The 13,287-nt window shown below is 44.1% G+C and overlaps 1 long non-coding RNA gene across 1 annotated transcript; it reads right to left on the bottom strand.

Annotated features, from left to right (window-relative positions):
• Positions 1 to 8,807: 8,807 nt before the first annotated feature.
• LOC139084480 (uncharacterized) lies at positions 8,808 to 11,839 on the bottom strand. Its single transcript, XR_011541888.1, has 2 exons — positions 11,088 to 11,839; positions 8,808 to 10,990 (listed from the first exon to the last, which is right to left on the bottom strand). It is a non-coding gene; the product is annotated as an uncharacterized lncRNA (long non-coding RNA).
• Between the last annotated feature and the right edge of the window lie 1,448 nt (positions 11,840 to 13,287).

The following is a 13,287-nucleotide window of genomic DNA, read 5'->3' as shown; positions in this document are numbered from 1 at the left end:
AATGTAGAGTTTCAGTGGACCCACAGTGTCAGGGTAGACCCACTCTACCAGACCATCCTCCGCCTCCCCATCAAGGCTCCAAGACAGGGCTTTAATTCTCCTTTTTAAGAGTCACAAAACTCACTGAGCTTTTGTCTTTCCAATGCTATTCCTTTCACATCTCCGGTGTGGGAGAGGGGAAGGATTCAGCACCACGGTTTCGCACCTTTCCCTTATCGGATATTTCCAGAGAAGCGTGCCCCAGTCCAATTTGCAGGAGGAAATTGAAAATGCATCTTCCTCACCTCAGGGGATGATATTCGGAAGCTATGGAGAATCCTAACTAATTGGAGAAGTACGAGCAGATTAATGGTCCCAAAGAAGAAACATGCCTCCCAGCTCGAATGGCGGCTCCCATTCGAGTGTGTCCATTGGAGTTGCTGGGTCCAGCTGGGGAAGGAGATGTCTGACCAGTGTGGCGTTTCTGAGAATGAACTACTGGACACGGCATGGGAGGAGGATGATGTACCAGAGTGTCCACCATGTTTTCTTGCCAATGGAAATGATTCCCTGTCTCTCCTGCCAACTGCAGGGTCGGACATGAATTTACTACTTTATAGACACACTTCAGCTCTGGGAATCAGTCTTGACATTCTCTTTGGATGGAATGAGATAGAAACACACCCACGTGACTGACTCCTCGTCAGCCCAGACACAGGCAGGGCTGGAGAGGGTGGAAGATCCCATATTCCCGGCCAGGGAGAAGTGCTCTGTTCAACTTCACACACCTGAATGCAGAAATATCAAATCAGGCATCTGACGACACAGAGCTTGGCTGCCTGCACCATTTGGAGAAAAATAAAATCGAACTATAGTCTCTGAGTGTCTCTGGCAGAGTGTGCTGATGGTAAAAGTGGTTGCATAAGTGAATAAATCGAAGCGTGCATCCTAATCGTGTCAAAAGTGAAACGCTCATTTGTTCAGGCTTAGTGTGTAACCGCCAGCCTACCAACCTGAATAACAAGGAAATCTGCATTTAGTTTTATTAATACACTTATTAGCAAACGATGAATCTGAATTATCCATCCTTTTGTTTCACATTTTGCAGAAAGGTGAGCCTGCATTTAGAGACCATGTCACGGATCATTAAAATATGTCACTCAAATCTAAGGGCAATGGTAGGAGCCAAAAAAGGAGCAAAGTCAAGTCTCCAAATAATGGAGATTTTTCCAGACTCTCTTGCCAGTGCAATAGGCTGATTGGGGTTTTCTCAAGCACCTCGAAGGTGTAAAACAATTGTGAGCGTGTGATCTCTATGGGCTAGGTGAGGCTCCATAGGGCACTTCCATTTTCTGCCTTCTGAATTTGCTCTCACCTAATCCTTGCAGCCATCGTTGACTTAGAGGTTCTTACACACGCATGCGTGCACACACACATGGGCAAACACGCCTACATGTAACTGTGAGTGTGTGTATTGCTTAGATGCAAAATAATGGGTGCATGTTATAGAAAATTTGGAAAACCTAAATGAAGATACAAAGGGAATCATGATGCCCTGTGATCCACTTACTCATAAATAGGGGCAACCCCTCTCGGGACCCACGGCCTGCATACGAATCCAGTTTCTCCACCACATCCTCATACAGTGGCTGGAGAATTAAATTATAAAAGGTGTGTAAAAACAGAGTTGCCCTTGGCGCAAAATAAATGACCAATAAATGGGATCTAAGGAAACTCAAAGCCACTCAGATAAATAGATGTCTGTTACAGGATTACAGTGAAATTTTAGACACAATCAAGCATCTATCAATTAAATGATGAAATCATCTTAAGGTGCAGCTATTGTGTAGTAATACTCCCAGAAATTCCAAACAATGAAGTAGGTCTCTAGGTACCCGTGTTATAGTAAGTGACAAAGACAGGCATTGTCGATAGACCTATAGATTGATGTAACTTATATTAAAAACCACAAACCAAAATCATATATTTCAGCATATATATTTGTGTGTATGTGTATATATATATATACGTATTCATATATACTTTTTTTTTAAAGATTGGCACCTGAGCTAACAACCATTGCCAATCTTCTTTTTTTTTTCCCCTGCTTTATCTCCCCAAAACTTCCCTGTACATAGTTGTATATCTTAGTTGCAGGTCCCTCTAGTTGTGGTATGTGGGATGCTGCCTCAGTGTGGCCTGATGAGCGGTGCCACGTCCACGCCCAGGATCCGAACTGGCAAAACCCCGGGCCACCGCAGTGGAACGTGCGAACTTAACCACTCGGTCAAGGGGCAGGCCCCTCATATATACTTTTTATATATAAATTTATAGACGTATGTAAATTTTGGAAGCTTACATGCCAGATTGATGACTGACCATTAACTGAGGATAATTGTGAGGACAATGTGAGACCAGAGAGGATTTCAGCTTTAGTGTGTATGTGTGTGTCTGCACATGTTTTATTTTTCAGAATTAGATCTCAATCATATATTGCTTGTTTACTTAGAAGATAGACTCAGTTTTCAGCTCTGGCAATGACTAGTCGGCTGACTTTGGAAAAACTGCATAACCCTGCTCTTTATGAGAAAAATGTAAATGAGGGCTGTAGGATGGAGAAGGCTCCCAGGTGACTCTTGGTGGGCGGTCTGCTATGAGACGCGTCAACAAAAGGCGCAGTGGAAGAGAGAAGTGTCGCGGGAAGAGGAGGCATGCTTTTTTCTTTTGTTTGCTTGTTTGTTTGAGTTTAATATTGCATGAGCTTTGTGCCTATGGCTTAAAATTTTGAGAATTAAATAGACGAATCCATATAAGATGTTTAATAGAGAGTCTGACACAGTACGTAAATACCCACTAATGTAAGCTACTCTGAGGATCTTTGTTGTATTTAAGTGATGAAAATAAATGATCTGTAGACAATTTGGGGAGAAGATGTGCTTATCTTAAAGAGATGCTTTAAAAGATCACTTCAGGCCTATTGATGTTGAGATTTAGATTGTCCTGCAAATGATACTTTGCAGCTTTTCACACCAATCCTAAAACAAGAATTTTGTCTGTCATAGTCTCCTAGAAATTTCAGGCTTGGTTCCTTATTGCCATAAATGAGTTTATTTTTATTGTTTCCTTGTTTTTAAATTTTATTTGGTCATTTTACAAATGCTAGATGGCACATCTCATCTTATTTTTTTACAAATCCCAAAGAAACTTGTAGGGAAAATAAAATAGTATAGTAATTCATCAGCATTGAAACAAAGAATAATACATCAGTAATAATAGCTCATTAAAACATGGATATAAAAAAATCATGGACATAATGCCGTAAATTCTTGAACTCATATTTGTAATTTGATTTGTTTCTCTCAAGAAGACATTTTAGAATGACATTATTATAGGACAGTGATTCTCAACTGGGCAATTCTGTCATTTGGCAGTGTCTGCAATGTCCCAAGACAGTTTTCATCGTCACAATGTAGTGCGGGCTGCTATTGGCATCTAGAAGTTAGAGGTCAGAGATGTTGCTAAACATCCTACAATGCACAGGGCAGCCTCCACAGCAAAGAATTATCCGTCCCCCCATGTCAGTAGTGCCGACGTTGAGAAACCTTGCTGTGGGGAGAAGCTACTCTGCTTAAATCAAAGGAAACATTCCTCAGTCTTCAGGGTGATAAAAGTCCACTTGCAGGCACAGTGAGAAGACACATGAGCCAGCACCTATAGGTCTCAGCTCTGCCACTGAGGAGCCGGGTGTCCGGGCATATTTCACTAAGGAAACAAACAAGCAAACAAGATGGCAGCATGTCTCCTTGGAGGGTCTGCCCAAGAGCTGGTCCTCGTGCCAGGAAAATGCTCCAGCACCTCCCTCCCTGCAGGTCCTATTAACACGTCCTTTCAGATCCCCCCCTTCAGAGCATAGCCCCTTTCAGGGTCTGCCCCCCAGATGGACAGGAATTGGAAGGGGGAGGTACAGAGGAGGACATCCCCCACCTCAGCGCCCACTTTATTCAACCAGACCTGTGCCATTTCTGTATATTTCACATATAGGGCTTCTGAAAAACCCTTTGTCTGGGTGGACACCAAAAAGAGACTTAGAAACCACCACTGCAGTGGAAGGGCCACACACTTTGGGCCAGACACGTCTGGGTTTGAATCCCACATCCATTACTAGCCATGGTAAAAGGAAAGCTAGTTAGCACAGGGGTCCCGGACCCCAGGGCCTACAGAGCCCAGGCTGTCCTATAAATGAGGGGCTGGGCCCCCCGGGCTGGGAGGACCCAGGAGGTACAAGCCTCCTCTAGGGGCAGAAGCCGCATGTTCCTGCCGACTGACATCACGCAGGATGGGGTGTCACGCAGGACGGGGTGTCATGCAGGATGGGGTGTCATGCAGCATGGGAATCCTCCAATGTTTAAATTCAAGACTAGGTCTTATAATATGAAAACTTATCTTTTAAATTTTGACAACAAACCCAAATGTTTTTTGAACTAATTCTAAGAATCATAGAAAACAAATGGAGAAAAATAATAAAATAAAGCAAGCAAGGGACCAACCAAAACACCACATTTCTGAGACAGAGCTGTCCACAGACCACCAGCTTGCAATGCTTGACTTAATTTCTGTGCCTCAACTTCTCTATCCTTGAAATAGGAATAGTCGCCTGATTTGCAGCGTAGTTGAGAGGATTAAGAGAGAAAAAATATGAAATCATGCTTTTTTTTTACAATTTAAAAAAAATTTTTTTTGAGGAAGATTAGCCCTGAGCTAACATCTGCCACCAATCCTCCGTTTTTTGCTGAGGAAGACTGGCCCTGAGCTAACATCCATGCCCATCTTCCTCTACTTTATATGTGGGATGCCTACCACAGCATGGCTTGTCAAGCAGTGCCATGTCCGCGCCTGGGATCCGAACCGGCGAACCCTGGGCTGCCGAAGCAGAATGTGCACACTTAACTGCTGCACCACCCCTGAAATCATGCTTCTTGATACGTCATAGATGTTCAGTAAATATTAGGCCTTTCCGTCCCCACCAATAATTCATCTTTTTTATTTTTTGAGGAAGATTAGCCCTGAGCTAACATCTGCACCCATCATCCTCTATTTTATATGTGGGACACCTGCCACAACATGGCTTGATAAGCAGTGCATAGGTCCGCACCTGGGATCTGAACTGGTGAACTCTGGACCGGTGAAAGGGAGCGTGTGAACTTAACCACTGCACCACCGGGCTGGCCCAACCCCACCGATAATTTATGACCTAACAAATGTCTCTTGGTTCCTATATGTAAAAGATGGAGTGTAAGGCTCTTTCAGTTTATATTAATGATCCAAAGAGGGAACACCAGCCCTCCTACAACCGTCATTTTTAAGACAACATTCTGGGAAGGTGGTAACTGAAGTCCCATCAAAGATGTAAAAGAAAAACCTTCATACTGATCAAAAATTCAGGTCAAATCCTGACCTGCTTTCTGAGCCGTCAGCTCTCTTTGAACAGCTGCTGTAGTTTGAGTCCTGTCCCATTCTCATTATGTTTTAGTTGAATGATATGTGCATATATTTTAGAAGACAAAAAGAAATGTAACCAATACTTGCCATATCCTGGCTGGATTTACAGAATTCGTAATGAAATACACCACACTATGTTCCATGAGGACCCTGATAATTACTGCCTCCGTTTTCCACGGTTTGTGTCTCCATTGGGTATGGTTAGTTGAATACAAAATGTGTTGAAATTTTGTTTGGTTCAATGTATTTTTTTCTACTCAAAAATTAAACAGACTGGGTTTGGAGAAATAGCCCACAATTTCCCTTCTCTTTTCCCGAGAAGGGCCAAGCCCCGCCGTCGTGTGGGCCCTCTGAGAGCAGGGATTTTTCTCCATTTTTCATCGCTGTATTCCATCCACAGTTGAGTGGGAGATCAAGACTCTCACACTCATGTAAGAAGTTAGGAACAAGCCGGAGTTCCTGTTGCCAGCCTGACAGACTTGAGAGCTGGCTGTCAGTGTCAGGAGAGCTGAGAATTACGACAGCAGGGACACGATGTGGTCTTAATTCTCATATTCTAACCCCACATTAGAGAAGCCACTTGACCCTTCCAAACAGGAAAGGCAATGGAAGTTTCATCAGAATATGGCCTCGTTCAAAACAATCCACAATGGAGCTCATTTCAATATTGCATAAGGAGAGTGCTTCACTCTTGGTATCTCATCTCTTTCTGATATTAGAGTTTCCATTCTTCTTGTCCTGAATTGTCCTGAATTTCACAAAACGAAAGAAGAGATACAGATCAATAGATACAGATATCCTTCATCAAGATATTACATATATATATATATAAAGATATCTCTATCTACTGAAAGAGAGAAGGAGAGAGAGAGAGAAGAAGAAGAGGAGGAGGAGGAGGAGGAGAGGAAGGCACAGAAGGAGGGAGGGAGAAGAAAAAATAAATTTAAAACAAAAAAAGAAGTTAATGAAGAAGTCTTGTCTCATGGAGTTGAATATTCAGATTTTTCCTTGACTAGGATTCCACATAAAAGTAAAGCTACAGTGGAGGGCACGGTGCTGCCGCTTTTCTGACTGTCAGAAGTTGAGTGATAAGCATCTAATCTAACGTGTGTGTGTCCAGAGGGGGGAAAGCTAATACGATTTTTTTTAAAAAGGGCTAAGTGCTAAGAAAATGTATGTAAGAAAATAAAGACTACTAAGACTGTGGCTGCTGGTGGTGGAGTTCTAATTCTAAATAAACCAAAGTTGGATTCCCTGAGAAGCTGACATTCGAAAAAAGATTTGAGGAAGGAAAGGAGGGAGCCTGGGTTTCCGAGGCGGGGGCGTTCCAGGCAGAGACCAGCCAACACCATGGCCCTGAGGGGCTGCCCGTGCTTTGATGGAGGAGGTCCCACCTGAGGAGTCCTTGTGCTGTCGGCCTCGGCAGGGGCGTGAGGACTCAAAAGCATGACAGGCGAGGCTGACGGCTCCCATCCAGGCCCTCTCCTGGCGGGGAGAGCCCGTGTGGGGCGACGGCACGCGATGGAGGCTGGACCTCGGCTCCTCCCGGGGCCCCGCCCACGGCTCCTCCCGCTCCCGGATGCAGGACTCATGGGTCATTAGCCAGCTCCGGTGTGTGATGCCCCTTCCCAGGTGCGTCATCTAAAAAGCTTCTCACCTCTGCATGTGAAGAGAGATTCGCATTTACTCCTCCTTACATTGAATTTTGTGTCCTGGGTGGGGGCGAGGAGGAGAAGGTCCCACACAGTGAGCTTCTTCCATCTGTTGGAATCCATCTCTGGGCCAAGGAGCAGCATCCGTGTCGCCTGTGGAGGCAGACGCGCCCCTGCCCCGGCGTCTGGAGAGAAGACGAGCGCCGAGGCGAAGGCCCCAGAGCATCTTTCATCTCTCCCCGTGCTCGCTCCTTCATCAGCGTCAAGGCCTCGCTGCCAAGAGTGATGAATGGCTCAGAAATGTTACGGCTCCTTGGCTCTTGGTGCCTGCGTGCTGGCAGCTGCCACCTCGTCCCACCTGCAACCCACGCACATCTTCCTAAAATGGCCAAAAACAGCTTTCCCCACAAATTTTGCTTTCTTCTCCAGTCAATAAGCAATGTCCATCACGTCTGTGCGCTCACTTAGGATCTTAGTCTTCGTTATGTGAAGGTGTCTGAAAAGGAGACCCTCTTCCTTGGAGGCGGAGTGTCACTTTGCATCCGCTAAATAACCCCAGTGACTGTGCACAGAGACGCAAGGAGGGGGCGCCAGATGGAGATGGTAGGGGAGCTGGGGTCAGCTCATTGCTGGGCCTCAGTGACCTCTCTTGGAATTCTAATTTACGACTTTACCTTTTGGGGAAGTTTTAGGTTTACAACAACATTGCAAGGGAATTATGGAGATTTTCCATATACCCCTTGCCCGACACATTCACAGCCTCCCCATTATCAACATCATTCACCTGATGGTACGTTTGTTACAATTGGTGAACATACATTGACACGTTATAATCGCCCAAAGTCTAAATTTACATTAGGGCTCACTCTTGGTGTTATTCATTCTGTGGGTTTGAACAAATCTATGATGGTATGTATCCATCATTATGGTATCACACAGAGTACTTCACTGTTCTAAAAATACTCTATGCCCCACCTGTCCATCCCTCACTCCAACTAACCCCTGACAACTGCTGATCATTTTACTGTCTCCATAGTTGTGCCGTTCACAGGACGTCACATAGTTGGGATCATACAGTGTGTAGCATTTTCAGATTGGCATCTTTCAGTTAGTAATATGCATTTAAGTTTCCTCCTTGTCTTTTCATGGCCTGGAAGATCATTTATTTTTAGAGCTGAAGAGTATTCCATTGTCTGGATGGACCACAGTTTATTTGTCCGTTCACCTACTGAAGGAGGTTTTGGTTTCTTCCATGTTTTGGCAATTATGAATGAAGCTGCTATTAATATCTGTGTGCAGGTTTTTGTGTGGACATAGAATTTCGACTCCTTTGGATAAATATCAAGGAGAGAAGTTGCTGGGTTGAACTGTACTAGTATGTTTAGTTTTGTAAGAAACGGTCAAACAGTCTTCCAAATTGGCTGCACCATTTTGCATTCCCACCACCAAGAAGTGAGAACTCCTGTTGCTCCATATCCTCGCCAACATTTGGTGTTGTCAAGGTTCCAGATTTTGGCCATTCTGATAGGTGTGTAGAGGTATCGTATGATTGTTTCAACTTGCATTTTCCTAATGTCATAGGATGTGGAGCATCTTTTCATATGCTTATTTGCCTCTGTATATCTTCTTTGGAGAGGTGTCTGTTAATATCTTTACTCCATTTTTTTAATTGGGTTATTTGTTTTCTTATTGTTGAGTTTCAAGAGTTATCCGTATTTTTGGGATCACAGTCCTTTCTCAGATCTTTCTTTTGCAAATACTTTCTTGTAGTCTATGGCTTGTCTTTTCTGTCTCTGGATAGTGTCTTTTGCAGGACAGAATTTTTAAATTTTAATCAAGTCTAGCTTATCAATTCTTCCTTTCATGGATAGTGCCTTGGGCATTGTATTTTAAAAGTCATCCAAACCTACAGTAACCTAGATTTTCTCCTTCTAGAGGGGATTTCTCCAGTGTCCCCATCTCAGTAAATCGCATCTCCCTTCATCCCTTCATCCATCATCAGCTCCACCTTCAAAACACATCCTGACTCTGAAGACGTCTCACCGTCTCCACCACTGCTGCCCTGGTGCAAGCATCGCCGTTCTCCAGGATTACTGACACAGCCTCCGACGGTGACCTTGAGATTTCAACTTTGCTCTTCTGTTGCCTCTTCTCAACAGAAAAGCTAGAGCAGTTTCTTAAAAACGTAAATCAGGTGAGCAGCATCCTGCAATGGCTTCTCAGCATACTTAGAGCCAAATTCAATGTCCTTTCAGGAGCCCAGGATGTCGTACAGGGCCCAGGATGATGTGGCCCCATCTGCCTCTCTGAACTCGCTTCCTACTTCTCTTCCTCCACTCCCTGTACCCCAGCCACACTGGCCATCACATTTCTTGTCTGCACCAACTGCTCCCCATCCCATCCCCACCTCAGCCTTTGCTTTTGCTGTTATCTCTGCCTGGAAACTTCGTCCCTGCTTCTTCCCCTCTCTTCGTCCTCTCCATCCCCCTCCGCTCCTCCTCCCCTCACTCCTCTTTCCCCTCCTCCTCCCCTCCTCCTTTCCTCTCTTGCCTCCCACTCCTTTCTCTCTCAATTCTATTTCTCTCTCTTTCTTATATCCTCCTCCTTTTTCTCTCCCTAAGGATGCACATCTCCCTTGAAAAGGTGGCCACATCATTCTATCTTAGAAATAAACAGAGAAACAATGACTGCTGGCTTCCCTTTGTCCTCAGCCCCAAGGACGTTAGTTGGCTGAACTCCCAGATGATAATAAGCATTTGAGTCATTTGAGCTTTGAGCTTGAAACAATTAGAAAATAAAACTGGAATTTGGCTAAATGCTGCTCTATGTTAAATAAGAATTAATAAGGAGTTTTATTGGACCCGTAGAGGGAATGTGGTGAGTGGAATATTTCTAATGGCTTTAATTGGGGTTGATATAGGAGACATAAGATGGGCACGGGGCAGTTGGAACATGACCTAGTGGTGAGAAGCAGAGAGTACACCCAACTTTAAAACCTCAGCTCCCTTCTTTTCTCAGTACTTGGCACAGGCTCATTGCTTCTTTTGTCTGAGCCTCAGTTTCTTCATCTGTACAATGAGATGACAGTAGAGCATTCCTCATAAGGTTATCGCAATGATTGAAAGAGATAATGATTGCAAATGTCTTGGCATCTTGTCAGGTACGTGGTAGACCTTAGGTAAATAATAATAACTCTTCTTATTTTTAGTGTTATTACCTTTACTACTACAACTATTCTTATTATTGACAAAGACCACATGATACATATACAGTGTGTCTGGGGTTTTAACTCAGATTTCCTCATCCTCAACTCATGATTTTTTTCTGCCATATGGTTAAAAATCAAACAAACAAACAAAATCAGCGTTCTTTGAGTTTCCAATCATGCATTTGTAAACCATCTTGTTTAATTGCAGGCAAGAAAAATCGAGCAGCGAGTAAGAAAGCAAAATGCCACCACGTTCCGTGTCTGTACGGAAGCTGCATGGACTCTAAGCCTCAGAGCGTGGCCTCATTTCAGAGCTGCTGAGGGGGTTCTCCAGAAGTGTTAAGCTGCTTGGGGTCTGTCAGAGCTGCTATCCATCAGTTGGCCAATCCTCCAGGTTTAGGGGGAGCTTTTCTGGGTTGTGTCTCGTTGGGGAGCCCGCAGAACCATCGGGACCCATGGAGATGAGCCCTAATGTGCTGTGCTGACAGGCAAGCCTGGGGACATGGCTTCGGCTGATACAAGGGCAGTGTGAGCAGGTTGAGAATGAGCTTCCTTATGCTCAAGTATCACTGGTGGAGAACGATGGATGGCACGGTATGCCTTGGGGATGATGAAGCCAACTGCTCTACAGATGACCCTTCTAGGAAAGCTTCTGAAAAAGAGAGAAAAGCCAACATAAAAATGTGACAAGAACAGTAGCATTAAACACCTATGTTACCGATTTGCAGGATATTTCTCCCTGCGCTTACCTGTCCACAGCTCCAAAATTGTAGAGAGAAGACGACTCGTGATCCAGCCCCCAACCCAACAGAGTTTATCATCATCGGGTTTGGAGTCTTACACTGATGTCTGCTTGGTTCCTTCTGCATTCGTGTGTATGAGAGTCTGTGTGCACCCGTGGTGGGTGTTACTCTGATGTTCCCAGAGAGATGCGCGTTTGCTCTCAGATCTGAAAACCAACACAGCCACTGGGAAAGAATTATCTGTGGCTCAGGTGCTCCCCCTCTTCTCCATCCTCCCCAAAATAACACAGGACGAGGAAGAGCCAGAGAACCTCAATAATCTGGGTCAACGTTGCAATGTGAAGGGGGCATTCTCCCTACGTCTCACCTTGGTGCCTGAAAAAGATGCGACCTAACGCTTAACAAAGAACCCCAAATGTCTCTTCTGAGGTTGTCAGCAAATGAAATGCCATGCAGACTTCCATTCTGGGTGTTTTCCTGTCTATGCAAGAAATTCTCATATCAGAATCCTTCTTGAAATTTCCAAAAGAGTCCCAAAGAAACGAAAATCTTCTGAATTTAGTCAGCACAGTAACAGTTACTGAATGTATTTATCTATTACCCAAATGAATTGATCTATCTATTAGCTGGCTGCTCCCATGGAAATGGAAGAACTTCCTAGAGAAAATGGGTAAAAAAAAAAAAAAAAAGGAATAAATGAGAGCGTCAGTTAGGTTTCTAAGCATCATTTTATTTTATTTTATTTTTGAAGATTGGCACCTGAGCTAACAACTGTTGCCAATATTCTTTTTTTTTTTTTTCTGCTTATCTCCCCAAACCCTCCCATGCATAGTTGTATATCTTAGTTGTAGCTCCTTCTAGTTGTGGGATGTGGGACGCCACCTCAACGTGGCCTGACAAGCAGTGCCATGTCCGCGCCCAGGATCCAAACCCTGGGCTGCCACAGCGGAGCACGCGAACTTAACCACTCGGCCACGGAGCCGGCCCCTAAGCATCATTTTAGAGTGGAAAGGAAGGAGACAGGTACTTGAAGGACATCGTCCTATAACTTCTCGTGGGTGAAGTGCTGAATTCTAATCTACCGCTGACTCTGCGTTTAGCGGTGGAAAGAACCGCCCCCCCTCTTTGTTACATTTAACCAGGGGCCAGCACAGTGGCAGTTAAGACTTCCGTCTAGCAGGACGACAGCTAAAATTACACAGTGATGATCGACATCTCAACTTTCCAAAAGTGAGCTGAGGGATCTTGTGTGTGAGCCTGTCTTTATATTTGGAAAAGGAAAAGAAAATCCCTTTCATTCTGATGATGAATTTGGTCTCTTACATACATGCCTAGGGCAAAATTTGAAAAGAACAAGATGTCTTTCATGAAACAACAGCTGGGAAACACTTTGCAGCAGTTGCTCGTATAAATAATTCACTGTTAATTGATTCCAGGGTCCCTCGTGAAGCTGGCACGCCACGTTGCGTGACAGGGTGATGGGCAATGGAAAGTGGTAATGCCATGCAGATTTATTCCCTTCACTCTTCCATAAGGAAATGTGACCCAGGCTCCTTCTGATTCACCTATGAATCAATTCTAAATAAATATTTAAAGGAGCAGTGTGTACTATGCCCTCTATTTTCCAAAAGAAAATGAAGACAAGAGTTTTAGTTTAACAATGACATTTCTTCTATATTCTGTTTTCATTGGAAGTTTCTGAGTTGCCATCTACTTGGCTAAAATAATTCAACCTGAGATGTGGGATTGCCATTGGCCTGTCCAGGGGCTATTATGAGGGTGGGGACAAAAGAGAGTGGCCATAATGGGGTTCTGTGACCCAGGCCTCATGCCCATGTAGGGATTCCAATGTGGACATTTGTCATGACCTCAAAAGCAGTGTATAATCAATTTGTCCATTGTAAACATCAAAATTCAACAAAATTTGTGTATGCTTTCTTCATTTTTCAGTACACAAATAGGAATAAGCTGCACACGGCCCTACAAATTTCTCAACCACGGAAAGACTGTGTTCTCTGGTGCTCATTCCCTCCACCCCACCCCTCTCCCCAAATAGATTTGACGTCCTTAATGTATATGCTTATATTGGAGCTGTTCTTCGCTGAACTTAAGACAAGGTTAAGGAACCATTAATTATATGACAACCTTTCTGCTTAGTGCTATCTTTGGTCCCTGATTATAAATTCAGTGAGGGTTTTGTTTCTGT

This window comes from Equus przewalskii, chromosome 7, assembly GCF_037783145.1.
Source record: "Equus przewalskii isolate Varuska chromosome 7, EquPr2, whole genome shotgun sequence".
In the NCBI taxonomy this organism is placed as follows: domain Eukaryota; kingdom Metazoa; phylum Chordata; class Mammalia; order Perissodactyla; family Equidae; genus Equus; species Equus przewalskii.
This window is presented reverse-complemented; position numbering and strand designations above follow the sequence as displayed.